Genomic DNA, 12340 nt, shown 5'->3' with positions numbered 1-12340 from the left:
TTTATTACAATTACATTATTACCAGTACCGCATAGTTTTGGTGTGTTGTGTTTTAATTTTCCTGTGTCTCAAGATATTTCTTAATTTCCTTTGTTATTTCTCTTTGACCCATTAGTTGTTAAAAGCACATTCCTTAGCCTGCCTGCATTAATGGGAGGTGCCAGGCCTTAGCTCCAGCCTTCCCAGCTGACTATTTCAGCATGAAGCCTTCTGCCATAAACTGGTTTGGTACCCACTTGGTGAGAGCTATGGTTGCTCTGGTGTTGCTTCTGAAAACCCACAGCAATGAAAACCCTGGACAAAATCACTATGTCTTTGGATGAAGTAACCAAATTGAATTGAAAGAAAAGAAAGAAGCAGAATTTTCCAAGACTAAATAGTAGGTTCCAACAAAGTGGTTTCTGGCAATTCAGAATGAGAATACAATGGGGAATCCTACAGAATTCTGGTGTTTTGTTTTGTTTTTTCTTTTGTAATCAAAATCAGCCATCAGGGAAGCAGATGTGGCTCAACTGCTAGAACATCTGCCTACCATATAGGAGGCCCAGGGTTCAAACCCAGGTCCTCCTGGCTCATGTGGTGAGCTGGCCCATACACAGTGCTGACGCACACAAGGAATGCCATACCACTCAGGAGTGTCCCCTGTATAGGGGAGCCCAATATGCAAGAAGTGCACCCCATATGGAGAGCCGCCCCATGCAAAAGAAGTGCAGCCTGCCCAGGAGTGGCACTGCACACAGGGAGAGCTTATGCAGCAAGATGATGCAACAAAAAAGAGATACAGATTCCTGGTGCCGCTGACAAGAATACAAGCAGACACAGAAGAATGCATAGCAAATGGACACAGAGAGCTGACAACTGATGGGGTGGAAGGGAAGGGGAGAGAAATAAATATTAAATCTTAAAAAACAAAACAAAACAAAACAAAAAAAACAGCCATCAATTAATTGTTGTCTCATCCAAGACCTCATCATTCATCTCATTAATTCTAGAGAATTGCATTGCAAACAGAGTAGGAGTGGCAGAATCTGTCTAAAGCATTTTCTTAATTTTACCTGATTGGGATAGGTCATTTTAGAACTACAGCCTGACACACTACCATGAGTTTTTAACTCTTTGTTGGCAGTTAGCCATCCCTGCAAGCATTAGCAAAAAGTGAAGTAAGTTTTATTTTATAGATGATGAAACTGAAACAGCAAAAAGCAAGTAGTTCCCTTCAGACCCAAAAATATGGGGCCTAAAATACAGCCCAGATTCTTAAGATTTTCTCTTCAATGGCAGACAAACCATCCTGAATTCAATTCTGGTGACTAATTTACATTTAGGGACTTTCATACTTTTGGAAATTGTTAATTCTTAACATAAGCATACCTATGTTAGGAACCAGAATGGCAAAAAAGGAATCCCTGAAAACTTTGGTCATATAAAACTGGAGATCCAATTTGTTAATCAATTTGGCCTAATAAAAGTCCACTGATTAGGGAGCACTACCCTTGGTAAATTATTTTCTAATTTTGAGGAAAATACCATCAGAATGCTTGTTAGGCCCAAATATAAACTTTGGAGGGGAAAAATATTGTAAAGAGAGCATGGACTTTCAGTATGAGTTCTATTTTCTTATTCCCTGGCTGTTTATCTACTAAACAGGCTACTTAAATTTACTGAGTTGCAATTTTATCAAATGTAATATGGAGTAAATGATATATAACTCTCATGTATTCTGAGAATTAAGTAAGGACAAAAGTATTGAGACCGCAATACAGTTCTTATGGGCATAGAATAGAACTCTATTATTATGTTCAATAATGTTATTATTTCTGCATAAGGCTCCCTTCATGTGTGGGCATCTCTCCTCTGCCAGAAAAACATGCCAGAATTCACCTGCTTATATGCAGAATGTCCTTTATGGCTATTCAAAACCAACCTAAGTTCCAGCCTACTTAAGCAGAGACTTCCTCATGGTCATGTAAATGCTAAAATGCATCAGATTTGCGCTAAGAAATATTGTCATAGTTACTTGATTAGAAATAACAGACTTGAATATTGAAATCTGATTAGTTTGAAAGAGTCTGAAAGAGCAAGAAAAATAGTTTCCAACTGGGAAAAAGCAAGGGTTTATATAGTGCATGGATAGTATCCATAACTGGATATATTGCATGGATATTATCCATATTTGATGATAGAATTTGTGAAGAGTTGGTTTCTCCAGTGTTTTAGTTTGCTAAACCTGCCAAAAGCAATATACCAGAAATGGAATGGCTTTTACAATGGGGTATTACTGGCTTGCAAGCTGACAGTTCTGGTACTGAGAAAAGTGTCCAAACCAAGGCATCATCAGGTGGCACACTCTCCTGAAGACCGGATGCCAGTAATCCTGGACTTCTTTGTCACATGCAAAAGCACATGACAGTGTCTGTCCATCTCTGCCTTCTCCAGGCTTCATTGCTTTCAGCTTCTGACTGCTCCATCTGTGGTTTTCTCTCTCAGGTTCTGTAGGTTTCTTTCTAAGCTCCTATATCTTTTCTCCACAGAATTCTGGTTTTGATAAAAGTAGTGTGAGCTGTAGAAGAGTTTATCATTGACCATATGGAGTTATCAGTGACCTCGCAGCTAGGAAAGCAAATGGAATTTCAAAAGAAATAGTCTTATGAATTGACCACCTGTAAGTGATAAGAACATAGAGCAATACCTTCCTGTGTTAAAAAGGAAGGCAAACATTCTGAGATAAAATGAAGTGCACAGGAAACCAGTTTCAGTTCTCAAGAGACCTAACCAGTTAAAGAGAAAAAAATAAAATTTTAGCCAGTTTAACCAGAAGTGGGAGTAAATTAAGGCATCAAAAAGATGCAAATCAGATAACTTTTCTTTTCAGAAGAGGCCTGAAAGTCCAGGCCTAGTTGAATACAGAACAACTGCTAGGTGATGTCATAGCACAGAGAGCTCGTCAATAGAGGACTTGCACCACAAATGGAGGAACATTAACTGTATCCATTGACAAGCCTGGAGCAGGGCAGTGCCCTGTAGCTCAGAAACTATTTTTGACACATTCTGCTGTGTCCTCCATTCCTGGCAAAGTAGGAGCAATCTAATATAAAGAAAGTTCTTAAAGGTGTCCCCCTATAATTTGACATAAATACTGATGGAAAACAGACAGGGATGACTTTGAAAGAGCTATTTGGGATCCTGAAAGAACAAAGAGTCACTCACACTTTCAAGAAATGAGGAAGCCTCTTTGTAATCATGTCATGTCACAGGGACTTCTTAGAGACAGCTCTCTTTGAAAAGTTGAATTATTTAAAGAGTTGATCATAGACGTTCAAGTATCTTCATTGCAAATAATTCACAAGGCTAAATAATACCTTATTGTATTTATTTTTGAAGTTAAAAAAAAAAAAACATAAATAAAATAATGCCCTGAAAGAACAACAGGGATTATTCTACCTATCTGTTCTTAAAGTTTTCATGGTTGGCTCTGCATAATAATCCTCTGTTTAACTCCTTGGTTCCTGCTGCAGCAGAAGAAAGACAAATGTAGAAACTGATTACTTTTATGGTACTGTTATTTAGTATCTCATCTCCTGTGCCCATTTTTTAGACTTTGCCATGGTAAATCTTGGTCTTTGGAAATATTAGTAGGTTCCTTTGTTGCTGTCCCTTATATGTTGATAATAATAAAGTTGCCTTTTCTTTAGTAGAAATGTTTTTTTTTTTAAAGTCAGAATTCCAGTTTGGGGTTTGAAGATTTTTGGGAATATCTGGAACTCAGTTGTTTTTTCAGGTAGCTTTAGGTTAATCTCCAAGATTGGCAAATCTTTAGTGAAAAACTTTTAGCAAAAATTGTGGCTCTAGGCTATAGTCTCAGTTTAAGATGTTGGTATTTGAAGGCTGTAAATGAATGTATACAAAGTTATCTGATAGGACGTTGGAGAAGAAGGTGCAATGTAAAAATTCTGACAATTTGTGTTTAGCAAATGAAGAAAGCATGAGAGGAAGTAGCAGGCTGACGAACAGGTAAGAACAGCAGAAACCTTCAAAACCCAAGTCATAAGTATTCTGCTTGGACATAGTATGGTCTGGGTCAAGTGTCCACAAATAATTTTCCAAATGATTTTTAAAAGAATGACAATTATTATTAAAATGGATATTTTGGTAGTAGAATTAATAACCATGAATCCCTATACTTTCTTCTTACCCAGAAAATTACATTTTACAAACTTTTTAGGTTTGCTAAATTAAGCAGTATATGACTCCAAAAATAAAAATTTACTTGTTGGGGAGTGGATGTGGCTCAAGCAGCACCCACCTCCCACATGGGAGATCCCAGGTTCAGTTTCCAGGGCCTCATAAAGAAAATAAACAGACAATGAGCAAAAACGATAAGCAGACTATGGGAAGAACCCCCCCCCCCCCAAAAGAAAAAAAAAAAACAGGAGCAAAAACAATGAACAAACAAAGAGCAAACAGATGAGGGTGTCAGCTCAGGGGAGCCAATATGGCTCAGTGGTTCAGGGGTTCAGTGCTGGCTAGTACATATATATATACTTGCCTATTTCACAAAGAAAAAAAGGCAAAAGTGATGAGACTTGTATTATAACCTTGCTTTATATCTCTCACTCTGATTTTTTGTTATGGTATAAAGTTCAGGCATTTTTGGGGGAAAAGAATTTGGATCCCACACCCTCTGGGGGTGGTGATGGGCAGAGTTAGTCTTTTATGCCAAGATCTAAGAGTCCTTAGATAGATATAAACTATAGGTTTCTGTATAATGCCAAAATACAGCAAAATATTCTAGCTACAAGTTATAATTTAATAATTATGAAGCTTGACCTTTGGTTTGCTATTATGTTAAAACCTCTAAATAGGCATTAGTTACTCTAGCATATAATATTAATTTTGACTTTTTCTATTAAAAAAAATAAACATTTACTTTATCACTCTTGCCTGCCTTGCAGTGTATACTAAACTTCATTGTCACTCATAATCCTTGGATTTCTTATTGGTTTATTAAGAAGCTAGCCATAGAAAGCTGTCAATAACAGTTTCATGCTTTTACCAAAGAATTAAATCTGATCCTTAATATCTGGTATTTTATCAGTACTTCTCCTGATACAGTTGTTGGAAGTCAGTCATGTTATATGAAAACAAACCTTTGTCTTTCCTTAGCTATATTATGCTTTTTGCAGAGGCCGAAGTACCATTCCAAAACATTTTTTCAAGTATGAGTGTTTGTATTTAGTCCAGGAATAATGCACGCTAGACTGGTTAGAATTACTGGTAGCTTATTTTAAAGCAAAAGAGAAAACATGAATTTGCTGTCTCCAGAACAGTTTGTGAGAAGGTAGTTTTCATTTTCTTGTCAATTATTTCAAATTTGTACAGAGCTATTACTAATGCTATTTTCGGAAAGCCTTAAAAATGGCCACAAATATTGATTGATATTAAGTGAATCAAATAACAATGTCTTTGGTATATTAAACTTTTGTTCTTTGTGAATTAGTATTTTAATTTTCTTCTTAAATACAAAATTTTGCCTTTGGTACAATTAAATTAAACTGAGTGTGCTAACATGTTGTTTATATGAATAAGTATTGTTGGAGGAAAATATCCTTTCTTGAAAGCTTAACTGCTAATGTGGTAGTAGTCATCCATTTTTAGTTCTTGAAGCTGTTTTTTTGTTTTCTTTAAGCAAGATGCAGCTTAAAATTCCTTTTGCATCAAGGTGTATGGAAAACACTCATGAAGAGCATCACAAAACCACAGTTTGTACTTAATAAGGAGGTGCTATACAGTGCAGATTTCTGTGTTATTTGGAAAAGTTACATTTAGATCTATTCTGAAGGTATTCATTTTTTAAAAAGTAAAATGCTACAGGATTCACATGAAAAACAATTATTGGTTAATTTTTAAAATTTGTGATTTTTTTTCAGTTCTCTGTTAATGATTTCTAGTTTCCTTCCTTCACATTTGATTTTCTACCAATGTAACTCCCATAGCATACACAAAACACTGTTCCTATACTCCTCTAGGTATACCCCACCTTTCTGTTGTACTTACTACAAAATATATCTTTATATGTTCTATGTCCAAAACCATAGATTTATCATTACTTTTTATGTTTTCAACTTTTAGTACCTGTATTAATTAAAAAGTGGGCTTATATCCAAAATACAATAATATAGTACCGGCATGTGTAACAATCTTTATGTTTATTCTTCCTTTTTCCTTCTTTTTTTCTGCTGAGAAGGTCTTAATTTCACCCTCAATTTTTATTTTTTTAGAGATTTATTAATTATTTATTTATTTCTCCCTCCCATCTCCATTTCTGCACTCACTGTCTGCTCTCTGTGTCCATTTGCTGTGTGTTTTTCTGTGTCTACTTGTCTTCTCTTTAGGCGGCACCAGGAACTGATCCTGGAACCTTCTGGAGTAGGAGAGAGGTGCTCAAACTCTTGTGCCACCTCAGCTTCCTGGTCTGCTGCATCTCTTATGGTCTCTCTTCTGTTTTTCTTTTTTACATCATCTTGCTGTGCCAGCCTTCCACACGGGCTAGCTCTCCATGTGGGACAGCACTCCTGGATGGGCTATCAACCCTGTGCAGGCCAGTATGCCATGTGGGTCAGCACTCTGTATGGGCAAGCATTCCACTTGGGCCAGCTCACCACATGGGCCAGGTTGCCATCAGCAGGAGGGCTCAGGAACCTAACCCTGGGCCTCCTATATGGTAGATGGGAACCCAATCACTTGAGCCATATCCATTTCCCTAACCCTAATTTTTTTTGTTTTTTTTTAAATTATTTATTATTATTTTTTAATTACATTAAAAAAAAATATGAGGTCCCATTCAACCCCACCGCCCCTGCCCCCCACTCCCCCCACAGCAACACTCTCTCCCATCATCATGACACATCCATTGCACCTGGTAAGTTCATCTCTGAGCATCACTGCACCCCATAGTCAACGCTCCACATCATAGCCCAGACTCTCTCACGTTCCATCCAGTGGGCCCTGGGGGGATCTACAGTGTCCCGTAACTGTCCGTGAAGCACTATCCAGGACAACTCCACGTCCCGAAAACGCCTCCACATCTCATCTCTTCCTCCCGTTCCCCACACCCAGCAGCCCCCATGGCTACCGTTCCCACACCCATCCTAACCCTAATTTTTGAAAGACATTCTCACTGGATATGAAGTTATTGGTTGGCAGTTTTGATGATTTTTTTCCCCCAGCACTTTAAATATTCCATTCCACTACCTTCTTGCTCCATGGTTTCTAATGAGAAATTGGCACTTAATAGTATTGGGGGACCCTTGTACATAACAGGCTGCTTTTCTATTGCAGCTTTCTAGGCCTGGCATTTTGCAATTTGGCTATGTGTCTGGGCATGATTCTCTCCGAGTTTATCTTACTTAGGTTTTCATTTGTTTTCTTGAACATGCATAGTCACATCTTTCATTAAATTTGGGAAATTTTCTGCCATTCTTTCTTTCTTTTTTTACCATCTGGTTGCATCATCGTCTTTTTGGTGATTCGCTTCGCTGCACAATGGCCTGTTCTTCTCTGTGCAGTGCGGGGGCTTCTGGGATGCCTTTTTTCCTTTTTTACCAGGAGGTCCCAAGGATCAAACCTACATCTCCATATGGTAAATGGGAGCTCAATTGCTTGAGACACAGCCACATTCCCCATTATTTCTCTGAGTCCCTCTTCTGAGCCATTCTTTCTTCTTCTTCTTCTACTTCCATAATTTATATATTGGTATGATTGATGGTGTCCAACAGTCTCTTAGGCACAGTTCTCTTTTTTCTTCCTTTCTTTTTCTTTCTGCTTCATAACCTGACTCATTTTAATAGTCTTATCTACAAGTTCATTGATTCTGTCATCTGCCATATCGAAATTGCTTTTCAAATCCTCTAAGATAATTCTCATTTCAGTTATTGTGGACTTCATTACCCATTTTTCTCTTTAGTTCCTTTTTGAAATTTCTCGGTTTTTTTTTTACTGAGTTCATTCATTGTTTTCCCAATACCCTTCATTTTTATGTGTGTGTTTTCCTTTATTTCCTCACACATATTCAGAATCATTTTTTAAAGGGTTTATCTGGTACGTCCAAGTCTGCCATTCTTTCTTGACAGTTTCTGGATTTTTATCTTGTTCTTTTGCATGAGACATGATTTCCTATTTCCTTTTGTCTTATAATCTTTTGTTTCACACTATATATTTTAATATTTTATAGTGTTAACTCTAGGATGTAGTCCCTGAGCTTTCTGTTTCCTGAATTTATATACAGCTAATGATATCCAGCTAATGATATGACAGAGATTTCCTTGAGTTCCAAGAACTGACAAAAACAAATAATACAAACAAAACATAACAAAACAAAAACATCTTTCACACCCTTTGCAAATCAGCTCTGCATTGTCTATTACACTCCTTCAGAATTTAGCCATCCTATCAAGATAGCCCAAGGTGAATGTGAAGTTCAGAGTCCTCTCTATCTTTTCTGAGTCTGCATCTTTTCCTGGGCTTGTGCTTCTTCATGGCCTAAGGCATTCTCTCACTTATAAGAATTCAAATGCCCCATTTACTCCCTAAGATACAGATATTATTCAGTTACCCTCAGTGCCCCAATTTATAACTGAAAGCAGGCAATATTTTGTCCAAGTCTGCTTTGACTGATTTGTTTCTTGCACTGATTTAGCTCTCTGCAGTCTGCAATCTGCTTCTGCCTGCAAGGTAAGTTCTGATAGGGCAATCCAGAAAAGAATTTCATGGTTCAGTCTGGTTGCCTTCCACAATTTGGTACGTACATATTAGTGACTGCAGTATTGTGTAAGGGTTAGTCTGCTCCCTCCAAAACAGGGCCAGACACCCACAATACAAGAACAGACTGGCTCTACACAGCACCAACGAGGGATTGGGGAGTGTCCAACAAGTTTGCCATGACCTAACCCTATCATTTTTTAAATTCTAGTATCATATATAACCTAAAATTTCCCCTTTGAAGAACATTAAATATATAATTCAGCACTGTTAATTACCTACCATTTTTTATTATCTTTTTTTAAAAGATACATAGAATATACAAACTGTTACATTAAAAAATATAAAAGGTTCCCATATATCCCATGCCCCCACACACACATACCTCCCACATCAACAACCTCTTTCATCAGTGTGGCACATTCATTGCATTTGATGAATACATTTTGGAGCACTGCTGCACCACATGGACTATAGTTTACACTGTAAATTACATTCTCTCCCAGTCCATTCAGTGGGTTATGGCAGGATATATAATGTCCTGCATCTGTCCGTGCATATCATTCAGGACAACTCCCTAATATGCCCCCATATCACCCCTCTTCTTCCCTCTTCCTGCCCTCAGCAACTCCTATAGCCACTGTCTCCATATCAATGATACAATTTCTTCCATTTCTAGGGTCATGAAAACTCTATAGTAGAATATCAGTAAGTCCACTCTAAACCATACTTATTCCTCTATCCTGAGGACCCTGGGATGGCAATGTCCACTCCATCTCTGAATCAAGAGGGGGCTTAAATCCCACATGACTGATGGATGGGATTCTTCTGCTTGCAGTTGTAAACTCTCTTGGTTCCCTGGTGTGGTGGTTGACCATCCTCACCTCCCTGTCAGCTGACCTGGGTAAGTCCAATGCACAGGACAGTAGGTGTTACAACTCTGCTGAATCTCAGGGCCCAGCTGGCACATGGACAGTCCAAAGATTCAAGTCTCTTGAGCACACACCAACCCCAGCGCCAACCACAGTTTCAGGAAAAATGACAGAAGAGCATGTGTAGAGAAGTCACATCTGAGTTCAACCCCATCACACTCAGGAGCACAAATTCCAAAGTAGGGCCCATGGCAAGGCACAGAACTTTGGACCCCTCTGCCATGACCATAGGAACTGGGTGTCTCTGTAGCCCACAGGAGAACCACTGCCTGGGGTTGTATCTACTTTGGCTGTCTATGAGAACCTGCTGAGACATGTATAAGCGTGACCTCTCTGATGATCTCCCAACTCATTTTGAAGTCTCTTAGCCATATAAACTCATTTGTCTTTACCATTTCCCCCTTTTATTCAAGGTCTTTTTCTAGTTGCCTACTATCTAATTACCTAGCAATTTTTAATTTTGCATTTTCTTGATTCAACACTCACACAGTTCCTGCAACCATTTAGCTATTTTCTGGAGTTTTGAGGAAGTTTGCCCTGCCAATTTGTGCTAATTGTTCAAATATTCTGTGGGGAAATGAAACCCTGGAGTGTGTTATGTCATCATTTTCATGGCCCAGCAGTAAATATATGCATATTAATGTTTTTTAAGTTAGAAAGTGAGGATTTCTAAAAAAAATAGCTACTTCATATTGTATGATGTGTAGGTCTTTTCTAGATGAGGATTTAGAAGATGTGCTGTGGACAAGATGGCATTTGGGAAGATCACTATTTTGCTGCCTTATTATGATTATTATTCTTTGGATTGTGAAAGGGAAAATTCCTAGAAATGCCAGGAAATGGTATATCATGATTCCTCCTATTCCTTGATAATAAATTTATATTTTGCCCAGCCCATCATCTTCAGGTATCACTGGATGCTAGATTAACCTCTCAGAGATTCATGGATTTTTTGAGAAAAATAACAAGATGTTTTCTAGCACAGTGCTTTTCAACTGGGTAGACAGATACAGGTGCTGGAAACAGGTAACTCTACAGGGCAGATATGTTTCATTATCCTGGAGTCCATTAGTTGTAAAAAATTAAATATTATTTTTGGATGAAAATGGATTTATACATAACATAACAGAATGCACGTTTTGCCATATTTTTATGGCACTCATATTAGGACATATGCTTGTATGTTCTCAGAACTATGGGAAATAGAGATAATTTTCCTCTGCTCTTAGAAATGCTTCAGTGCATAATCTTGATCACCAGTACTTTAATTCAACCTCTTCATTATGGAAATGACAATGCTAAGACCCAGGACATCTATATGATTGATCCACTATGATAAATCTTGTTGAGGTAGAGTCAGGTTTACTTTGCAGTTTTTCTGACTCCATATAACTATTTCTTCTTCCATTGCACAATGCTTTCCCTTAACTAGGTTCTCTTTTTTTCATTAACTATCTTACTTTATGTAGCTAATGGAATATTTCTCCTATTTGTTTCCATTGTTAGTTCCCTATGTCTTTTCTTTTTTCTTTTTAAAGATTTATTTATTTATTTATTTCTCTCCCCTTCCCCCCCTCCCCCAGTTGTCTGTTCTCTGTGTCCACTTGCTGCGTGTTCTTTTTGTCTGCTTCTGTTGTTGTCAGGGGCACGGGAATCTGTGTTTCTTTTTGTTGCGTCATCTTGCTGTGTCAGCTCTCTGTGTGTGTGGCGCCATTCTTGGGCAGGCTGAACTTTGTTTAGTGCTAGGCGGCTCTCCTTACAGGGAGCACTCTTTGCGCGCAGGGCTCCCTTACATGGGGGACACCCCTGCATGGCATGGCACTCCTTGCGCGCATCACCACTGCGCGTGGGCCAGCTCCACACGAGGTTCGAACCGCAGACCTCCCATGTGGTAGACGGACGCCCTAAACACTGGGCCAAATCTGCTTCCCGCCCTATGTCTTTTCTATGTCTCCTTTTTAAAAGTACATTCTAACTGTTAGTTATTTCAGAACCTGAGGTATGTTCTCACTTCAGAACAACCCTAATATTAATAATAACAAATGTAAGATATGGACTATATCTTTGCTCTTTCAATATTTGTAACAAATGTTTCACAACAATGCAAGATGTTGGTGATGGGGTGATACATGGGAACCCTGTATGCATGTTTGTTTTGTAAGTTCACAACTTTCACTTTATGCTTATTGTTTATGTATGTTCATGTATGAATATTTCAATATATTTTAATGAAAAAAATTAAAACAAAAACAGAACAGTTTTCTGCTATATGCAAAAAAACACCTCATATTTGAAGACAAATGTAGCAATGATCTTGTTGTAAAACTGTTTTATAATATGGCGAGTTTATATTCTCATTTTAGAACATGAAACATTTTTAGATCAACAGGGTAAAGAAAAATTGATGACACCAATTATGAACCAGTTCTTTAGAGAACTTGTGTACTGCCTCTTGCTCGATTGTGACTTTGCCATCACCATAAGGAGAATGACAGTGCTAATCTGTTGTCCCAGAAGGAGAATGAGTGATAAAGAGAGCAGGACAAACTTTTCCAGCTGAGCCCAGCCTAGATTTGTTTACCTTCAGCATCAGCTAACTCCCGCTGACTTTGAGAAGTGGGATCAATAAACATTTGTAATGTGCTGCTGAG

At 38.1% G+C, this 12340-nt stretch overlaps 1 pseudogene; it reads left to right on the top strand.

Annotated features, from left to right (window-relative positions):
• The first annotated feature begins 200 nt into the window (after window positions 1-200).
• Window positions 201-3306, top strand: LOC101446178 (UAP56-interacting factor pseudogene; annotated as a pseudogene).
• The last annotated feature ends 9034 nt before the right edge of the window (window positions 3307-12340 follow it).

Source organism: Dasypus novemcinctus, chromosome 10, assembly GCF_030445035.2.
Source record: "Dasypus novemcinctus isolate mDasNov1 chromosome 10, mDasNov1.1.hap2, whole genome shotgun sequence".
NCBI lineage: Eukaryota > Metazoa > Chordata > Mammalia > Cingulata > Dasypodidae > Dasypus > Dasypus novemcinctus.
Note: the sequence above shows the minus strand (reverse complement) of the source record. Positions and strands in the feature narration are given on the sequence as shown.